This window comes from Cryptomeria japonica, chromosome 3, assembly GCF_030272615.1.
Source record: "Cryptomeria japonica chromosome 3, Sugi_1.0, whole genome shotgun sequence".
Taxonomy (NCBI): Eukaryota; Viridiplantae; Streptophyta; class Pinopsida; order Cupressales; family Cupressaceae; genus Cryptomeria; species Cryptomeria japonica.
Window position 1 is genome coordinate 512,211,928 of NC_081407.1, and position 17,764 is coordinate 512,229,691.

Sequence of the window (17,764 nt, forward strand, 5' to 3'; positions counted from 1 at the left end):
CCCATTCCAATAATCAGCACCCTGTTGATCCCTGTGTGGAGTCACTTTTATAAGCATAAGGGGTTCCATCCTCAGCTCCAATAAATATCTGGGATTTTCGTTCTGCAGGCAAGGGTTTGGCCTTAAGCTCAAATCTAAGATTTCTCTGTAGAGAAGTAACAAGCTCTCAATCTTCTGTATATCACAAATAAGCCTTCAACCTCCTTTAATAATATTTTCCGGGAACTTTACAAAAAGTGCATTATAAAATCACTTTAATAATTTAATTAATTACAATAACCTTGAAAGTGATTTATTTAATGAGCCTTCAACCTCCTTTAATAATATTTTCCGGGAACTTTACAAAAAGTGCATTATAAAATCACTTTAATAATTTAATTAATTACAATAACCTTGAAAGTGATTTATTTAAATATTAAACATTTCAGTACTTAGTCACTTAAACCTTCACTTTATAAATAATTAATCAAAGTTGTCTTTTAATGTGCTTTTAGGACAATTTAAAATTAATTATTCTCCTACACAACCATTGAGAGGACGTAAAAAGCTATGTTGTAGTGTTCGTCCCTTGGGGTGTTGGATTGTAAGAACCCTGCTGGTTCTAACTCTCCTGAAATGCTATTGCTGTTGTGTTTTTTGGATTTTCAAGGTTTTTGAACAAATTTAAAGCATAAAATAGCACATGTGCCAGGCAAGAATTGCACATAAAATCAAATAGAACTCAAATTGAGAGCAACTGCAACTATATTATGAATAAGATACTTGTTACAATTAAACCTACTGCTAATTGCATACTCGTGGGTCATTAGCTTATTTTAAATGAAGAAATTTGGTGTTTGCCAGCCAAAACTGGGAAACTGACCAAAATGGTCGTACAAGTCTAGGAAATGATTTCTCTAAGCCAGAAAGTAGGTAGAATAGCTTGAAAGGACTAGGCGTTGGGAATTGTGCATTTAAAATGCACTTTGGGTAGGCGTTCTAGCCTCCCAAGCAAAACGCCTCTTTTCTGGAGCCCCACGTGCCAACCAAATTGGTACGGCTAGCAATGAATCTTGTACGGCTGGTTATTGAACTGAAAGAATGCTGCTAATGAGGCTTCTAAACTGTATTGCCTCTTTCCTTATTCCAAATCTGCAAATAACTAACACAAATAACCTCTGATGAAGCACCTGAAAACTTCTGTGTGAAGCCCTCTCAGTTTGCAATAATTCAACTGATCTTTCACAGCCTCAGAATCACAGATCCATGAAGAATGAACGTTCTTTAATAGCAAACCCTCTGAAACCCGTGTCAGACAATCCACAGAGAAAATACAAGCAATGTCAAATAATCAATAATGGAGTTTGAATTGCTTCCAAATCCCTTATAATCCCCAATTGGCACGATTTCCAATATGTATGCCTAATTGCATTTTAAATACATTAAAATGTATTTTAATCAATTTGCATAACTCTATAGTCAACTTGGGCGCCATATTTCACTTAAGTGATTTTAATTAAATCATTTTATAATATTAAGTGGTTATAAAATGTATTAAAGTCACTTTATGATTTTATAATAACCTTATAAGTTAATTAATTAACGTAAACACTAGAATATTAATATCTCCTTCAATATTCAGTCTTTTGAGCCGTCAGAAGCTGGAGTCAACACTGAATACCCCCATGTGTCCAGGTGCCCTGACTAAAAATAGCATAACTGCCAGATTGACTTACTAAAAATAGTAAATCCCTCAACTAAGCCCACACACCAACTGCTAAGGCCTTGGAACTGAACTGAAGAAGTGGAACTACCACAGAGACTCTCTATCCAGAATGTTAGCCTACGAGAGTCCAAAATAATAGGCTAACCCATCAGTCATAGGGACTGACTAGAGTGGGGACATTATAGTCCGCCCTCCCTGAATTTGCTTGTCTTCAAGCAAACTCAATGCTGGATGCTGTAAAATACTCTTGCTTTCCCAAGTAGCATCCTCTATCGGCAAATCTCTTCACTTAACCAAAATTTCCTGATGATCCGCCTCCGAAGATGACGTTCTCTAGTCTCTATGACAGTCTCAGGTACTAAAATCAACTTCCCCTCATCATCCAAGGGTGGTAAGTCTGAAGAAGGAGCTATATGTTGTCCCAATGCCTTCTTGAGGCGAGAAACATGGAACACATTATAAACCTTACTATCTGCTGGTAATTCCAACTCATAAGCCACCTCGCCAACTCGCCTGACCATCCTAAATGACCCATAATAGTGTGGCTTGAGTTTCTATGAGCCCTTCTTCCTAAGAGAGGACTGTCTATAGGGCTAAAGCATCAGATACACCATATCCTCGACCTCAAAAGATCTCTCAACCCTCCTCTGATCAACATATTGCTTTTTTTGATTCTGAGCCTTCTGAATGTTCTCACGAAGAGCGCTCATGATATCTTGGTTCTCCTGCAATAGTTCCCCAACACTCGGTACTCTGCAATCGCTCAACAATAAATCCAAAAAACTAGGAGCATCATAACCATACAAAGCTCTGAATGGTGTCATCTGAATAGTCATGTGCTGAGTGGAATTATAACAATACTCACAAAAGTGCAACCACTTCACCCAAGCCTTCTGCTGCCTAGAAATGTATTTCTGCAGGTATCCCTCCACCCATTTGTTGACAATCTCTGTCTGCCTCTCAGTCTGAGGGTGGTAGCTAGTACTCGGAGTGAGCTCTGTTTCGCATAGTCTGAATAACTCCTGCCAAAAGTTACCCAAAACCTACTGTCTCTATCACTGACAATACTCCAAGGTAAACCATGCAATCTGAATACCTCACGAAAGAAAAGATCGGTCACTTGTGCAGCTGAATAAGTAGTTGTGATCGGAAAGAAATGTGCATACTTAGTCAACCGATCAACTACCACATAAATGCTATCTCTCCCTTGAACTTTCGGCAAGCCTGTAATAAAGTCCATAGACACGCATTCCCACTTCCTCTCAGGAATAGGAAGTGGCTGAAGTAACCCAGTAGGGAAAGTATGCTCCTGCTTGTTTTGTTGACAAATAGAACACTCCCTGACATACTGGAGAACATTAGATTTGAGACCCTTCCAAGTAAATCTCTCCCGTGCCTGCCTATAGGTCTTAAAGTAACCGGGATGACCGGCCATGGGTGAATCATGTAGCGATCTCAATACCGTGTTCCTCATATCTGAATCTGGGACTAAAACTATTCTCTCTTTGTAGATGATAAGATCATTCACAAGAGAGTACCTGCTGTCCTGTATTGTCCCATCAATAATACCAGAGGCCCATGGATTCTTGGCATACTCTGCTGTAATCAAGTGTTTCCAATCCTCAGAAACAACTGCCATGGAGCTCAAATGGGGACGGCGAGATAAGGCATCAACAACAACGTTCTGAGTCCCTTTGACATAGGAGATGTCAAAATCATAAGATTGTAACTTGCTGACCCACTTCTGTTGACACTCGTTTAGATCCCGCTGTCCAAGGAAATGCTTCAAGCTATTATGATCAATTTTGACACAAAACTTGCTGCCAACTAAGTACTGCCTGAACTTAGCCATTGCATGCATGATGGCCAACATTTCCTTATCATAAATACTGTAGCTCCTCTCAGGACTCCTAAGCTTCCTGCTCTCGAAAGCTATAGGATGTCGATCCTGCATAATCGCTGCACCAATACCCTCTCCACATGCATCACAATGAAGCTCAACAGGTTTGGTGAAATATGGTAAAGCTAGAATTGGACATGTAGTCATCAATTGCTTGAACTTCTCAAAACACTCAGAGGTGTCCAAACAAATGCACCTTTCTTTATCAAATCAGTAAGTGGTGCGGCATGTCGTGAGAAACCAGTAACAAACCGACGGTAGAAGGCACATAAACCAACAAATCCCCTGAGCTGAGTCAAGGTCTCAGGTGTAGGCCAATCAACAATGGCACGAACCTTATAAGGATCCATGCGAACTCCCTCTCTGCTGATTTTGTGACCCAAATACAAAAGTACTGCCATTCCCAATGCACTCACTTGGACTCCTTGGCGTAAAAAGGCTCCTTGTCAAGTATGCCTAAAACAGTAACCAAGTGAACCAGGTGCTCCTCCCAAGTTCTACTGTAAACCAAAATGTCATCAAAGAAAACCAGAACAAATCTCCTCAACTGAGACTGTAAGACCATGTTCATAGTGGACTGAAAAGTGGCTGGTGCGTTGGTTAACCCAAAAGGCATAACCAAAAACTCATAGTGTCCACAATGACATCTGAATGCAGTCCTCTCAATATCCTTCTCCCTGACACTGATCTGATGATAACCTGTCCTCAAGTCAATCTTTAGAGAAATAACAAGCTTGGTGAAGCTCATCTATCAACTCATCAATGCGAGGAATGGGATACCTGTTCTTTATCGTCCTTCTATTCAACATATTGTAATCAATGCACATTCTAAGTGTGCCATCTTTCTTCTTCACCAAAACAACTGATGAAGCGAAAGGAGACTTACTCGGCCTTATGTGTCCCATTGCTACTAGTTCTTTGATGGTTTTCTCAATTTCATCTTTCAATTGCTTGGGGTGTCGGTAAGGTGTAATCATGATGGGCTTGGTGCCCTCTTCAAGCTCAATGATGTGCTCTATGCCTCTATCAGGAGGCCTACCAGGAGGTGTGCCACTAAACACCTTTGTATGCTTGACTCTAAGCTCCTGAATATCTGAATGGTAAGGTGTTTTATGTTGCTCCTCATAAGTAGGCATTAGTTTACACTCTGCTGCCCAATCCACCATGTCATGTTTGATAAGTCTCTCCGTTCTTTTAAGAGTGATTAATTTTAAGTTGCTGGCTTTGATAGTTTTAAGAACATGATTAGTTCCATCAACCTTGAATTTCATCTCCATATCTCTAAGGTGAGTGTAAATTCACCTATCGCATGAAGCCACGTCATGCCAAGGACCACATCCATGTTTCCCATGTTAACCACATTAAAATCAGCTTTGAATTCATAATTATTGAGTTTCATGGGTAAGTCTGAAATCATTCTATCACAAGTCAGCACATTACCATCAACAACTTTCACCCTTATGCCTTCAAACTCTTGAGTTTGAATCCCATGCTTCTCCACCAACTGTGCATCTATGAAACTATGAGTTGCACCTGTATCAAGTAGAGAAATGACTCTTTGACCAACCAAGAGTCCACGCAACCTAAAAGAACCTTCTCCTTGCATGCTAGACATATGAGCTTCCTGTAGATCAAATACCCCTTCATTTTCAACTCCCTTCTCTGAATTTTTAGTCTTTGAATCATCTTGATCAGCTTGCTGGACTGTGTTATCAGTCATGTTTTCTCCCTTATAAAACCACTCCATATGCCTATTTTGACCCTTAGGCTTGAGGGGACAATCATGGTTTTGATCATAAGGGCCCTTGCAATGATAACACAGTTTCCTACGCAAGTCATTAAGTGTTTCCCTATCCAAAGGTGCTGCAAACTTCTTCTTTTGGTCCACATTTTCTGATTTCTTTGGATTAGACTTGCTGTCATTAAATGATGAGGACGATTTTGAGTTGTTTGGAGTGAACTTCCTACGAGGAGCGGTAAGTTCCATGTTACGTGCCTTCCTCATGGCTTCTTGCAAGGTAGGGGGATCAAAAGCCTTAATCCAACCCTTCATAGGCTCATAAAGACCTTCAACAAAAAGAATGACCAGCCTTCTCTTTGAGATGTTAGTTACCATAACCGAAAGCTTCTGAAATTCACTAATGTAAGATTCCAAGCTGCCCATTTGTTTCAGCTGAGCTAAATCCCTGAAATACAACTCTAGATCTCTTTTATCAAAACGCTCAACCAATCTGTTAGTGAATTCTTGGTATGTAGTAATAAGGTCATGATGCAAAGTCACCATCCCATGGTGTCACCAGTCATGGGCTACCCCATCCAAATGCAAAGCTGCAAACTTGATAGCATCTTCTTCTGACATAGGACGTAGGGTCAAGAAGGTATCCAACTTGCTAATCCAAACTTTGGCTGTAACTCTACCGTTGCCATCAAAAGTAGAAAGTATGAGCTTGTTGATTGCATATTTGAGATCATTAGTTTTGTTCCAAGGTTTTCTGTCATTCCAATTCCACTTCTTGCTGTGTTCCCTCTTCTGACTCGTAAACCTGTCAAAGTTAAGATGTTCCTTAACTCTTGGTGGTAATGGATCCCATTCATCATGAAGTGTGGCCACGTTAACTGTTAAGGCTACCTCATCTTCCCCCTTAGCCACATCCTCTTCTTCAGGTTCATTTCTAACAAAGGTTGGGCTTGTAGACCTGCCATAGGTATGTGTGGGTGTCACTCTTGCCCTTAGGCGACCAGCAACACTTCCATTTTCTGCCTGGTTCTGATTATGCCCCCCTGACCCAATCATTTGCTATATGACTGTAGTCAACTGCTGCAACACATTTGCCACCTGTTGCTGCCCTGTTACAAGACCCCTCATAATATTTTCAGCTTCTCGGTCCTCATTGTTAACAACCTCTCTGTGTGGCTCACCATCATTCTTGTCCCCCATAATTTCCAAGGCTATCTCTTCAATTTGAATAGGATCACCCTGTAAACCAGGTCTCCTGCATGTATAACACCTGTGAGGCCCAGTCTGTTGTTGATGCATAAGAATTTCTAACCCTCTACGAAGGCAGGATCAAAGATCTGATACAACTGTAAGAACCCTGTTGGTCCTAACTCTCTTGAAATGCTATTGCTGTTGTGTTTTTGGATTTTCAAGGTTTTTGAAAAAATTTAAAGCATAAAATAACACATGTGCCAGGCAAGAATTGCACATAAAATCAAATAGAACTAAAATTGAGAGCAACTGCAACTATATTATGAATAAGATACCTGCTACAATTAAACCTATTGCTAATTGCATACTCGTGGGTCCTTAGCTTATTTTAAATGAAGAAATTTGGTGTTTGTCAGCCAAAACTGGGAAACTAACCAAAATGGCCGTACAAGTCCAGGAAATGATTTCTCTGAGCCAGAAAGTAGGTAGAATAGCTTGAAAGGACTAGGCGTTGGGAATTGTGCATTCAAAATGAACTTTGGGTAGGTGTTCCAACCTCCTAGGCAAAATGCCTCTTTTTTGGAGCCCCACGTGCCAACCAAATTGGTTGGCCAGCGATGAATCCTTTACGGCTGGTTATTGAACTGAAAGAATGCTGCTAATGAGGCTTCTAAACTGTATTGCCTCCTTCCTTATTCCAAATCTGCAAATAACTAAAACAAATAACCTCTGATGAAACACCTGAAAACTTATGTGTGAAGCCCTCTCAGTTTGCAATAATTCAGCTGATCTTTCACAGCCTCAAAATCGCTGATCCATGAAGAATGAACGTTCTTCAATATCTATTCCAATACTTCATTCGTATCCTTTTTATTACCTAAGAATTGAGATTAGTTTAATTAAGTAATTGAAGTTTAATTGCAAATTAGATCAGTAATATATATTTTGTTGCATTCTAACAATTTGTTTTGCAGGAAAGTGATCTCTAACTAGTAGGGACATTACAGTGAATACCTCACCCAAATACCCAATGCTTGTGCAATTTTGAATGAGTATCCATGATCAAACTTAGTATAATAATAAGGTTCAGGCTAACTTTGCACCATGACTTACCAATCAGCAAACCACAAAAATAATGAACAAAGGAATTTATCACAATATCTTAATAAACATCCAACATGACCAATGAACTTTATCTAATTTAAGGATATTATAAGAAACCATGCAATATGTAGAAGAAACATCACTATCCACCATAAATTCAATGAAAAATATGTTTATTTACATGCCTTGGCAACAATTTCTAGCTTCTCCTCCTACTCTATTGCTAACTATTGATTAGCAACTATTAACTATTGTCTATTAACCTTTACAAAATGAGGAGAGCAAGCCTTTTATAGACTTCCCTTTACAAATGAATGGCTAGGATCAAATCCAAATCAATGGCCAAGATTACAAGATAAAACCCTAATTAGGGTTAGTTACAACTAGCTTTGCATTACATTTAATGATTGACCAATAATTTGATTACATTTTAGGACACATGTCTTTCCTTGAATGTTGACCAATGAGTGATGAGGTTAGGTACATCGAACTTTGTGCCTCCACATGTGGTAGTTATCCTTCTTTTTGGATGAATTAGGTACGTTGAATTTGGATGCTTTGACTTGGAGTGATGTGATTGGGTTTATGAAGGTGAGTTGTTGCCATCTCAATTGCTCGCACACCTTGTAACTCATCACAAGTGTTTGTGGTTAAGCATTATCTCTTGATACTCAACATCTCAAATAGCTCCTTGATGAATGTGATGATGGTGAGAGATATTCCCAAATTGCATCATCTTATCAGATTTGATTACTTTCACTTATCCTTCTTCATTTTTGGGATTTCCGCCCTATGATGTGTTTCACCTTTCAACTTGGAATCCTTCATCATGTGCTCTTGACCTTGATCTTGTATGCTCATTGCTGTTTTCTTCATCTTTCATTCAACATCCTTGAAGGTGTTGATCATTCATCCTTGAAATACAATTCTATTACTTGTGTTTGCTCATTGATGAGGTTGATTTTGTAATGTCCCTACTAGTTAGAGATCATTGTCCTGCAAAACAGATTGTTAGAACACAACAAAATATATACATAACTAATCTAATTTGCAATTAAAGTTCAATTATTTAATTAACACTAATTTCAATTCTTAAAAAGGATACGAGTGCAGCACTGGGACATGTCCCTAGGCGGTTGTGTAGCTCACCTTCTTGGAACCCATCTTGGTTCCAAGCCATATCAGGAAATCGAAGGTTAATTCGATTCCTGTCTTGGATGTAACTTCTTACACCCAAGACATCCAGGAAATCGAAGGTTAATTCGATTCCTGTCTTGGATGTAACTTCTTACACCCAAGCCATCAAGGAAATCGAAGGTTAATTCGATTCTTGTCTTGGATGTAATTTTTTACACCCAAGCCATCCAGGACCAAGCCATCCAGGAAATCGAATGTTAATTCGATTCCTGTCTTGGATGTAACTTCTTACACCCAAGCCATCCAGGAAATCGAAGGTTAATTCGATTCCTGTCTTGGACGTAACTTCTTACACCCAAGCCATCCAGGAAATCGAAGGTTAATTCGATTCCTGTCTTGGATGTAACTTCTTACATCCAAGCCATCCAGGAAATCGAAGGTTAATTCGATTCCTGTCTTGGGTGTAATTTCTTACACCCAAGCCATTCAAGTAAGACCATATGTCAATTCCTTGCCTTGGATGATGCATCTCATCATCCAAGTCCTCAGAGGGGACCGGCCAGATCCGTCTCTTCTTGGATGAACTTAGTCAACCAAGCCATATATATGCATATAGATATTTAGTATATATACTGCCCTAGGGATTATCATAATCCCTCCCTTAGACTAAGGGAGTTTCCCCCCTATAGCCTCCATCACGTAATCACTTTTATAATACATTTTTGCATTTTATTACCATTTTCCATTCTACAATCCACATTTACATATTCCTGATTTACATGTATTTCCTAACATATATTCTTAAAAATGTTCATTATCCAATATTCACATTTATTTCTTAACATATATTCCTACTCTTCATTGATATGTATTAATTACTTATGTTCATACATATTCATTAACATCTAAGAACCTTACATTAACATATTCGGATGTTCATTATTTATATTCATTAATATATATATTAAACTATTCATTATATTCATATATATTAAAATATTATTAGTTATATCTATTTACACCTACATTCTGTAACATTACTTACCATACTAAACAATTAATCTTGTTCTGATTCATTTATAAATCATTTACATATTAAATACTAGATATATGGATTATTATTTATTACTGCAAAGCAGTTTCTAAAAGATATTATAGTAATTATAATTATTATATTAATATCTATTAGTATATCAATATTTATATTTATAACCCTTATATTATTCTTTATTCTGACTGGAGTATATATATACATAAATAAGTAAATGAATTAAACAATATTACCAATAATTTACGTGTTAGCTAATAACCTATTATATAAATTATTAATTCTAACCCTGCCTAAAAGCATTAACTATATTTAGTGGCTCTAAGAGCAGACAGATCTGACATGTCAGATCTGGTCTGCCACTGTATACACATTAAGAATGACTGTCATACATATTGCAGTCTATATTAGTATTACTATTAAGTTCTGCATAAAAACATTACCAAACTTAATATATTAAGCACATCAACGTACATACCATCAAGAACAAGGGTGTTTTCTGCCCATAACTTACTATGACTGTCAGAATATACATACACCTCTTTTATTTATATCCCCACGAATTTCCCCAAAGTCTGGTCTATTCACTGTGCATTATGAAATATCTTTGCTGCATATTATTAAATCACACGCGTTACTTAAACATTTCTTTTTGATCCATCGTCTCCTCCCCCTCCTTTCTGTAGTTTCAATCTTCATATATATGCTTTTACATGATGAGACAAACCTTTTGATCATCGAAGAGACACATCCTTTATCATCCCGTGCCAATTAAGAAGCGTAACTAATATTTGTATCTTTCTTTATTAGCAATCATTGATATAATCTTTTCATGAGTCGTAATATTGACTACTCCACGTCTTCTTATAATAAATCGTTTCTTTGAAAATAGATGTTAAACAAATCCTCATCTATTTGTAACTAATTGTTCCTTTGGATAATCAGTCTTTCATAGTTATTATTTTAATGGCAATTAACTTTAAGTAACTTCCTCTTATAATGAATCGGACTTATGTATATTTATTTGTATGTTAATTATGTCTTTGTTCGATTAATTTGAGAAACGATTGTATAACAAATTGCCATCTTCTGACTAACTTTATATGGATGAAATCATTCATATCTAGTTAAATATATAAATTGTGTTTACAGTTATGTTTAAATTTTATAATATATAAATTATGTTTATAATATAATATTAATTTATTTTTATTTGAATACTTCAAGAATATTATTAGTAGTTAATATTAATAAATATTAACTAAATAATAATATTTAATAAGTAAATAAATTTCAAATAAGCATTCATTAATAATTATTGTATTAATAGTAATAATAATTGTTTCATTTAGGATATATATAACGATCAAGGATGGGACATGACAGTCCGCCCTTCCCGAGATTGCTTGTCCTCAAGCAATTGACGATTTTTCTCAAACTGAGTCATTTCCTAATATACATGAAGTATACATACAATACATGTAAGGTCATGAGGCATGAAACCCTAAATACATGTAATACACATGAATACATAAGACATGAGTCATACATATAAATACACATAAGGCGTGAAAGACTCATATGAATATGCATATAGCATATAGGACATGAAGCATATATATAAATATATGAGCATTTATTCAAGGTAGACAAACATTTTTAAAGCATATGAAACAAACGCTCATTGAATGGTTGCAAGTCATAAATGAAGTACATGAATGTACATCAAGAACGTAAAGCATGAGCAATACACTCTGATACACACCAGCAAGTATTAAGCCTACATAAGAAATGTCCTTATGGTGTAAACAAGTGCGAAGGAAACATAAGTACACATATGAAGGGTACACTTAGAGTATGTAATTTAAAGCATATTAGATTGACCCATGTTTGCCAATCAATTCATATCTTTGGAACCATTCTAGATCAATCAAAAGTAGAACCACATATCATAACATAATATTAATTTGTTATTTGATTCACTTCCCATAGATTTCATGAAACTCCTCTTCCCTATTCCGGTAAACCTTACAAGATGGTAGATTAACTGTGCCAAGGGCGCATGACACAGTCTACATGCGGCTCCCTCAAGGTTTGCTACCCGTCTTCGGGCATTTTCGCCATGTGACCGATTTACTCTGCCTTTCCCCCACACACTCCCTATCTTTGCAAGCATTAGAGAAAGGTGAAGAATCAAAACACTGAAATCTTAGGGTAAGAATTCAATTTAATTACGACATTATTGTAATTACATTGTCAATTATTTACTTAGGGAAAGAAGCTTTCAAATACATATACATGTAGTATGAAGTATACATGTGAAGCACATAAATACAAGTAAGGCATTAAGCACATACACAAATAGACTTTAAAGCAGGAAGCATGTACATAGGTACATAGAACATGATGCATGGCAAGGTATGAAACTTGTATGAATATACGTATGGGATGAGCCATACACTTGTGAATACCCGCTAGGTAGGGAACATATATGAAGAATAAATTTAGTAATCACAAAAATTCGCAAGGTAGAAAGCATACACTTGTAAGGAATGGAATATTCATTTGGAAAGTGCACTCATATTGAAGAGCAATGTTGTAGTTTAGTCCCACAGGATGGCAAGATTATGCTCTGATACCACTGTAATGTCCCTACTAGTTAGAGATCATTGTCCTGCAAAACAGATTGTTAGAACACAACAAAATATATACATAACTAATCTAATTTGCAATTAAAGTTCAATTATTTAATTAACACTAATTTCAATTCTTAAAAAGGATACAAGTGCAGCACTAGGACATGTCCTTAGGTGGCTGTGGAGCTCACCTTCTTGGAACCCATCTTGGTTCCAAGCCATATCAGGAAATCGAAGGTTAATTCGATTCCTATCTTGGATGTAATTTCTTACACCCAAGCCATCCAGGAAATCGAAGGTTAATTCGATTCCTGTCTTGGATGTAACTTCTTACACCCAAGCCATCCAGGAAATCGAAGGTTAATTCGATTCCTGTCTTGGATGTAATTTCTTACACCCAAGCCATCCAGGAAATCGAATGTTAATTCGATTCCTGTCTTGGATGTAACTTCCTACACCCAAGCCATCAAGGAAATCGAAGGTTAATTCGATTCCTGTCTTGGATGTAACTTCTTACATCTAAGCCATCCAAGAAATCGAAGGTTAATTCGATTCTTGTCTTGGGTGTAATTTCTTACACCCAAGCCATTCAAGTAAGACCATATGTCAATTCCTTGCCTTGGATGATGCATCTCATCATCTAAGTCCTCAGAGGGGACTGGCCAGATCCGTCTTTTCTTGGATGAACTTAGTCAACCAAGCCATATATATGCATATAGATATTTAGTATATATACTGCCCTAGGGATTATCATAATCCCTCCCTTAGACTAAGGGAGTTTCCCCCCTATAGCCTCCATCATGTAATCACTTTTATAATACATTTTTGCATTTTATTACTATTTTCCATTCTACAATCCACATTTACATATTCCTGATTTACATGTATTTCCTAACATATATTCTTAAAAATGTTCATTATCCAATATTCACATTTATTTCTTAACATATATTCCTACTCTTCATTGATATGTATTAATTACTTATGTTCATACATATTCATTAACATCTAAGAACCTTAAATTAACATATTCGGATGTTCATTATTTATATTCATTAATATATATATTAAACTATTCATTATATTCATATATATTAAAATATTATTAGTTATATCTATTTACACCTACATTCTGTAACATCTCTTACCATACTAAACAATTAATCTTGTTCTGATTCATTTATAAATCATTTACATATTAAATACTAGATACATGGATTATTATGTATTACTGCAGAGCAGTTTCTAAAAGATATTATAGTAATTATAATTATTATATTAATATCTATTAGTATATCAATATTTATATTTATAACCCTTATATTATTCCTTATTCTGACTGGAGTATATATATACATAAATAAGTAAATGAATTAAACAATATTACCAATAATTTACGTGTTAGCTAATAACCTATTATATAAATTATTAATTCTAACCCTACCTAAAAGCATTAACTATATTTAGTGGCTCTAAGAGCAGACAGATCAGACATGTCAGATCTGGTCTGCCACTGTATACCACATTAAGAATGACTGTCATACATATTGCAGTCTATATTAGTATTACTATTAAGTTCTGCATAAAAACATTACCAAACTTAATATATTAAGCACATCAACATACATACCATCAAGAACAAGGGTGTTTTCTGCCCATAACTTACTATGACTGTCAGAATATACATAAACCTCTTTTATTTATATCCCCACGAATTTCCCCAAAGTCTGGTCTATTCACTGTGCATTATGAAATACCTTTGCTGCATATTATTAAATCACACGTGTTACTTAAACATTTCTTTTTGATCCATCGTCTCCTCCCCCTCCTTTCTGTAGTTTCAATCTTCATATATATGCTTTTACATGATGAGACAAACCTTTTGATCATCGAAGAGACATCCTTTATCATCCTCCCCCTCCTTTCTTTAGTTTCAATCTTCATATATATGCTTTTACATGATGAGACAAACCTTTTGATCATCGAAGAGACATCCTTTATCATCCTGTGCCAATTAAGAAGCGTAACTAATATTTGTATCTTTCTTTATTAGCAATCATTGATATAATCTTTTCATGAGTCGTGATATTGACTACTCCACGTCTTCTTATAATAAATCGTTTCTTTGAAAATAGATGTTAAACAAATCCTCATCTATTTGTAACTAATTGTTCCTTTGGATAATCAGTCTTTCATAGTTATTATTTTAATGGCAATTAACTTTAAGTAACTTCCTCTTATAATGAATCGGACTTATGTATATTTGCTTGTATGTTAATTATGTCTTTGTTCGATTAATTTGAGAAACGATTGTATAACAAATTGCCATCTTCTGACTAACTTTATATGGATGAAATCGTTCATATCTAGTTAAATATATAAATTGTGTTTACAGTTATGTTTAAATTTTATAATATATAAATTATGTTTATAATATAATATTAATTTATTTTTATTTGAATACTTCAAGAATATTATTAGTAGTTAATATTAATAAATATTAACTAAATAATAATATTTAATAAGTAAATAAATTTCAAATAAGCATTCATTAATAATTATTGTATTAATAGTAATAATAATTGTTTCATTTAAGATATAATCATATATATAATGATCAAGGATGGGACATGACAGATTTTCATTTTGTGATGATGATCCCTTATTCTTTCCTTGCAAAGTTGATGAATGTTGGAGTGTTCTTCATGTAGAGAAATCCGCTTCCTTGCTTTGCTTGATCGCTCCCATTGTGAAGTCCTTTCTCTTGCATTGTTTAATCTTCCTCACCTTGCTGAAGTGTTGTGGAGAGCTTTCCTTCTTTGTTTCAATGTTTCCTTGAAATGCTTGTAACCTGCTCCTTCACCCTCTTCCTTAGTTGTCTGCAAAACAAACAAGTATATTATCAAACACATGATATAGACACATTTGACTAGTCCCCAATCTAATATGCATCCTAAATGATGGTAAAATGATGACTTGATCTCTGATTTCCATGTCTGATTTTGTAATGTTTTAAGGTTTGAGGCCTAATTCGAGTTCCTGATTTTTCATGTTTTAGGTCTGATTTGCTTAAGTCGTGGATTTTTCTAGGTCGTGGATTTGCTTTGGGTGTGGATTTGTGCTAGTCGTGGATTCTTGCCCATCATGGATTTTCTAGGGCCGTGGATATTGGTGAGACGTGGATTCCTTGAGTCCATGGATAGTCAAATCATCATCATTCAAGCTTGTAAACTCCAACACTTAGTCAAATCATCATCATTCAAGCTTGTAAACTCCAACACTTAGTCAAATCGTCATTATTCAAGCTTGTAAACTCCGACACCTAGTCAAATAATTCACTCTTATTAGAATAATATCTTTCTCTTTGTGTTATTAATGGTCATTTAAGTTGTTTCTAACTTCGCCTCTAGTTAACGATTGTTTCTTTTAGAAACATTGTCTTTGTAACTCTATTTAAAGGAGCTTTGTCTCCTTGATTAATTGAACAACATCGATTCTTTGAAATCCATATGCTTTTGCATCTGTATTATGGTATCAGAGGAGAGAAAATTTTTCTTTTTTTAAAAAATTTTCAAATGAAATTTTTCATCATTGAAAAAACAAATATAGGGCCTGTGATTTTTTCAGAATTCGAAATTCAATTTTTTTTTTCTAAAGGGTTTTCTTTCAGGCGGTTTTTTCTACTGTTCTTCGTGTTTTTTGTGGCGGATTTTTTTTAACCAGACCTTCATCTCGCGACGCCATTAATCCTCTGCGTGTGACGCGATTTTTTCCACTTGCAAATTTTTTTTCTGCCATTTTTGGACGGAAATCTGCATTTTCAATTAGGGTTTTTACCCTTCAGATCAAGTCGAAGTTTTTTTTCGATTGCAGATTCTTTGTGGGTTTTTCGAGAGCTCAACTGGGTTGTTTTCAGAATTTTGTGGGTGCATTGTTTTCCGTGCCTCTAATTTCGTGCTAGTGGATTTCAATTCTGATTTCAGATTCTTTCTGGGTTTTTCGCAAGGATTTCTGGGTTGTCTTCGGATTTTTTTGGGTCAGTCGTAAATTTTTTTCGAAATCTGTGCCAGTCGTACTTCATCTATTTTTTGAAGTCTGTACTTGTATCTACCTCTATTTTCTGCATTGGAATTTGTGCCTGGACTTGTCTCAGTGCATTGAACCTCATACCTCAGGTTTTGTGCACTTAGCATCTTCTGAGTACCTCGTTTTTCGTGCCTCGAAAAGCATGAAGATGGCTTATGGGCATCGATGTTTGTTTCGGTTTTTAATATTTTTTTACTTGAAAAAAATTCTGATGGGTTTTAATATTTTTTTCCCTTAAAAAAAGTCTCTGGGTTTTTAAATATTTTTTGTCCCTGTAAAAAAAATCATGGTAGGGTTTATGATTTTTTCCTCAAAAATTGTACTTTGCTGCAGTTTGTTTTAGTCGCACTTGGAGTTGTTGTTCGAACATCTGCACTAGTCTCTTGTTTGCAGTCTATTTTTGGGCATCTTGCTCATCTGCAATAGTTTGGAGTGTTTGTCGATTTTTTCCTCAAAATCGTGACAACTGTTCTTGGTGTATCTCTAGTTATAGGGAGGAACAGTTCTCCAACATTAGGTTGGACGGATGGTGTTGTTTTGGGTATCTCCAAAAGTTCTGCAGTTTTTGGGAGGGTTGGTGGTAGACTCATCTCAAGTGGCAGAGTCAGTGGCAGGCTCTTGTCTTCTGTTGCAGCGTGTTCTGAGAAGAAGGGGGCAACCTTCTCTGTTATTTCTCTTGGTAGTTAGAACGATGACCATTAAGGGAGGGTATTAGAATAATACTTTCTCTTTGTGTTATTAATGGTCATTTAAGTTGTTTCTAACTTCGGCTCTAGTTAACAATTGTTTGTTTTAGAAACATCGTCTTTGTAACTCTATTTAAAGGAGCTTTGTCTCCTTGATTAATTGAACAACATCGATTCTTTGAAATCCATATGCTTTTGCATCTGTATTAACCCTCATCATGTTGTTGATCTTCATTCTCCAATTCAAGGATTGATCATCATCATTCACCCTCATCATCAATATTTCTTCATTCAACCTACCTCAAAACAAGCTTAGCATCACTCATCAAGACTTAGGGATAGCACAACTCCTACTCATCATTATTGCCTTCAAAGATCCTCATGTCATGGACTCCCTTAGGTCGTGGATTTTGTTTGGGCGTGGATTTAGCAAGGTCGTGGATTTTCTCCACTCATGGACAAGTTCAATCACTTCCACCTCAAGCTGCCTTCGTTCTTACTTGCTCAAGTTGATCATCTAAGGCTTATACTTG

The 17,764-nt window shown here is 35.8% G+C and overlaps 1 protein-coding gene across 1 annotated transcript in view; it reads left to right on the top strand.

Moving 5' to 3' along the window:
• The window catches only part of LOC131060196 (uncharacterized), a 153,906-nt gene that overhangs the window by 16,927 nt on the left and 119,215 nt on the right, over window positions 1-17,764 (top strand). The window lies entirely within an intron of this gene.